This window comes from Limulus polyphemus, unplaced genomic scaffold (genome assembly GCF_000517525.1).
Source record: "Limulus polyphemus unplaced genomic scaffold, Limulus_polyphemus-2.1.2 Scaffold88, whole genome shotgun sequence".
NCBI classification, from domain to species: Eukaryota; Metazoa; Arthropoda; class Merostomata; order Xiphosura; family Limulidae; genus Limulus; species Limulus polyphemus.
In genome coordinates this window covers 969,987-975,246 of record NW_013665698.1, presented here as the reverse complement: position 1 = coordinate 975,246, position 5,260 = coordinate 969,987, and positions in this window count along the sequence as shown.

The window sequence follows — 5,260 nt, the reverse complement described above, 5'->3', positions numbered from 1 at the left end:
ATTACATTTTCAGTTATTTGTGTGTGTATATATATATATATATCATGAGTTTAAGAGCAGATAATTAATCGCGACACAAAGGCCATAACATATTTAACTTTCTTCAATAATCAACTACTGTTAAACAGTCCTCACGTGTCAACAACTTCACTTTGAACAGAAACAATAACTTACATTTTCAGTTATTTGTGTGTGTATATATATATATATATATCATGAGTTTAAGAGCAGATAATTAATCGCGACACAAAGGCCATAACATATTTAACTTTCTTCAATAATCAACTACTGTTAAACAGTCCTCACGTGTCAACAACTTCACTTTGAACACAAACAATAACTTACATTTTCAGTTATCAATTTCGACTGCAATTATAACTATTGTATTGGCATACCAAGAAAATCAAGCATGTTGATTCTGACTGGCCATTTTCTTCCTTATCTGATATTTATCTAAAGGATAAACAGTTAACCACAAGGTAACTTAAAGATTTTCCAAATAATGTATGCATGCTGAAATCAATGTTAAATGATCAAAAAGCAAATGAAAATTTGGACGCTTTATGTGCTTGAGGAACTATAATCAGCTTATAAGTAAGGTACAATATACATCGGTATATATATATATATGTGTGTGTGTGTAGCAGTATAAGAAAAGTATTTTATGTCTACTTGGAAACCGATTATATATATTGTTTAGATAAAGACTGGAGCATTAAAACACGTCCTCTCTCTAACTGTACCATACGTGATTGGTTAACAGTTACCCCATTGATGTATGTATTCCAATTATTTATTTCTTCTTAATTTTTTTTTTGAGCAACCACCTTCCCACATCCGCTGTTTTTTATTTATTTTATTTATTTATTATTATTATTATTAACAATGTGAGGTCTGAGAAACTGAGGGTAAACTAGATAGACGGTGTACCCTCAAAGTATTTGGGTCCTATTTCCGCCAGTACCTCAAACACCAGGGCACATTGCATAACTACCCGCCTTATGGTTTGTGCCTAGGTGGTACATGTCTGTTTTGTAGCTGCGTTGTTTCTGTTTTTTTTTTCTTTCATTTTCTACGTAATATTACAATTAATTATATATATGTTATTTTTATAGAAAAAGTCTAATAAGATACTTCTGTCTTGTGCAAATTTCAAATTTCTCACACTCTTCTGTGGTGGGATAATGAAAACGTCTCAATATATCAAGCTGGTCCTGCGAGTAAAACTGAGAAACATCACCACTATGAGTAAAGTTGTAAAATTATATTTTAAAATCGGTAATAAATTTGGATTGATGAACGAGGGGGATACATATCTTTATCAGATACGGAACATCTTTGTCTGGCATGTGGAGAAGTTATGATACGGAACTGTTTCTTTATGTTGTTGCTGAAAATATTATTTCAGATTTTTTCTTCATTAGAAGTTGGTGATAACTGCAATTTTTGAGTATCATATTTCTTAATTTCTTCCATCACATACTCAAAAAAAACTTTCTACGTGAATAGAGACATCATAATGTTTTAAAACACATGCTAAAAAAAACTTGTTTGCTCATGAAGACTGCATTAATGTGTTTTGGAGAAAGATTCTTTACCGACAAAAGTTTTTCTGTTTCTTTGTTTTTCAAATGAATATCGCATTGGTTGTTTGGTTATTAAAAAAGTAAAGTGTAAAGCTAGAAGACGGAGATACAAGATTCATGTGCAGAAACTTTCGTACGTTTGTTACAGCTCTGAAAGGAGGAAAGAAACAAAAACTTCAAAACAATTATCTAGCTAATGAGTATTTGGAACGTATCGTTATGAGTGATAAATGACTTTGATATCAGTCAAACAAACTAACTATCAGGGTGGTAAGAAGTCGTTTTAGAAGTGTTTTTTTTTCTTTCAGAGCAAGGATAGCTTCTTGATTAATACTGTAGAAAGTTGCAGTGGTCAACTTCAAGTTAAAAAAAAATGACCCATGTGTAAAAGCCGGTGGTTGAACAGTAAGTCTGAGGGCGTATAAGGCCCAAAATTTGGGGTTCTGTTACTGTGGTAGGCGTAGCTCAGATAACCAATTATGCAGCTTTTTGTTTAACACAAACAAACAAGTGTGGAGGTCGACTACCATAACTACGTTGAGAATGTGCTGAAGAGCTAACTATCGTAGAAAAGGTATTTCTGGAGCAGTAATGCTCCACACTCAAAGCAACGTTGCGATGGATTCATCAGTCATACTTACAATTAATTCCACGCATGCGTTTTTAGGGATGTTGAAAGATCAGAATGGATTGAAGCGCATAAATTTTTAAAAGATTATTTTTAAATGTCTGCTGTATCTTCCATGAACTATTGTGCTTTCATATTAGACAGAATAATTTTGGTAAATTGACATCCATGTCTAGTTAATGGACTTCCGGAAAGCTTTCTAGAAAATGATGTGATTGAATTATTAATTCAATTCTGTGACACAGTCTAATTTAATGGAAGATCCGCTATCAAGCGATCGTCAACTAGAAAGACTAGATAACCCTTATGAGTCACTCCAGAAATGGTCATTAGGGCTTGAAACGATAGTTAAAATTCAGTAAATCAAATGTTTGTATTCTGCTGAAAAAAAAGAGTTTGTTTTCTACCTTTAGTGTGTCGTAGCTTGTGCCTATAGCTCCAAGAACTTTTATGAAATTAAGTAATGTTCATGAACATTCGACAAAAGAAAAATATATTTAGAGGGGGGGGGGGAATTAATGACAACCGTCCTTCGTATTTTTTAATGAAATGTAATTCCTAAGATAAAGTCACAAAGTATTAACATATACTTAATTAATTACCAAGGTGTGAATTTGCGGTGTACTGTGAGACGCCTGTCATACAGTCGGTTATACTTACATTAAAATGCCCTGTTGTGAGGAAATCTGGCCAATTGAAAGAAAATGTGATTACCGGAACATATGGACATATTCACGTCATAGAAATAATATCCATCAAGAAATTTAAAGTTTCTGTAAAATCTCACGAGGTATATGAAATACTGTGGCCCAGGATGCAGTTAAGTTTCTAAACCTTTGTTGTACACGAAAAGGAAGGACTGGTGTAGGGTGATCAATTACTATAAAACATGCACGTGTGTCAACCTATATTATATCGTGTAGCACTCCCTCACTCATCATTACCATCATTACGTGTAGTTTGATATACTCTATAATTATATGAATTTGAATCGACTCTCTGAACTAATTTTGAGGAACTATGAGCTTAAATGAGTGTTTACTTGTATTCATATATAACAATAATAATGAGCTAAACGTGGCCAATAATGGTTAGTATGTCCAGACTGTGAATCGCGGGATTCAGATTCGTTAGCCGTTGCTGCGCCCTTTGAGCTGTATGTGCGCTATAGGAGTGACCATCAAGTCCCATTATTCGATCAAACAAGAGCAGACTTGTTTACTAGCTGCCTTACCTCTAGTCTATCAGCTCAAATTTAGGGACGGTTGAGTACAAATAAATCTTTCTGTATCTTTATGAAAAATTCTGAAACAAACAAAAACAACAATAATAAAAAATAAATAAACCGCTTTTTTCACTTGCTTCTGATGCAAGTGAAACTAGTAAATATTATGTATCTGCGGTTTGGATTTTAATTAAGAGAGAGATACACATATGTAATACTCAGTAAGTTTACGTCTTGAGAAACTTTTATTAATCTTACTGTATGTCTAATTCATATTTAGGACTTGTTGTTCATGAAGTTTACAGATATCTTTAATGTGGCCATTTTCAAGATCGTCGCGTTATGTATAAATAATTTGACGAGGTTTAAAGATCACAAAATTAGTAACAAAGGCAAACTAAACTAATTATTAAAGTTTTCTGTACCAAATTACAGCCTATTATTTGAACAAAGATCGATTTTGTCCCTTTACGTTTGAAAAGCGATAAAACACAGGTGAGTATTGTGTAGTTGTTTTAAGTTTTTTCTATTTAAACCTCGTAGGTCTTCCTTTATAAACGAATGCAGTTCAAACTTTTTGCATCTAACTGTGTTTTAGTCGTATACGTTTTTGCTGCTAATACGAACTATGCTCGAAACAGCACTGTAATTATCGCATGATATTTCTTGATTTTCGTTTCCCAGTGAAACGTGAACCAGCCTGTGAATAATACGTTAGAGTTATGTGTCACCACGGACGTAATAAGTTTTCGAGTTCCCTGATGTATACATACACCAATACGTTTACCCAAGAAACCGATCTCTGGATGTTTGCTCTATGATTACCGGTTCAGACTTATTTGGTTGGCTTCGATATATCAACCCCGTTTAATAATAGCATATGGAAGAATAATTAGTATTTCGATCTTTGATCTATCACTTTCCACACGAGTGGATTAACAAGCAGGCACTAATCCGTCAGTGAGAAGTTATTGATTCCAGAAGGGAGGGACATACACACAGCAAGATTTTCAGTAAAAAATATACTGTATCTTATTCTTTTATCATAGACATAAGAAAATCTATTCCGGTCATGGGAAGCAAAGCTAAAGAGGTTTTAGAAGAAATAAAAGGTTTTTATGTGAATTATACATTTACAGTCACAAATTGTTCGAATGTTATTTTCAAGAGGATAAAAGATACAATACACGTAAACACAAAAAAAAAAAAATTGGAGGGAAAACAACATGCAGTTTTTAACTTTTCATAAATAACCGATGGCTTGTAACATAAAGGCAGAAATCGAATATTCTGCCAACAACTGAGATTTACTTTTAATGGACATCCCAGAAACTCGTGCAAGAAGGGCGGACAGTGGAGTAGAACCTTTGAAGTAGGGCTGGAATAACTAACAGTTCTTATGCGATAAACTCATTAGTTATTATACGAAACAAAAACAAAAAAAAAATGATTGTTTGTTTGACTTCGCACAAAGCTACTCGAGGGCTATCTGCTCTAGCCGTCCCTAATTTAGCAGTAATAGGCAAAAGGGAAGGCAGCTAGCCAACACCTTTCACCACCAACTTTTGAGCTATTCTAAATCAACGAAAATTGGAATTGCCGTCGTTGCATTATAACGCCCCCCCCCCTCACACACAAACATGTGTTCATTGTTTTTTTTGTGTAATATTTACACAATTTACAATTAACTGATTTAATTGCGTAATTTTCAGTCAACACTAAGCTGCATTTTTACATCTTAATAGAAACTTATTACGCATTTTTCTATTTACTTCTCTGGTGAGACTGATTGACTGGAGAAAGTCAAGGAAGAGGCCATGG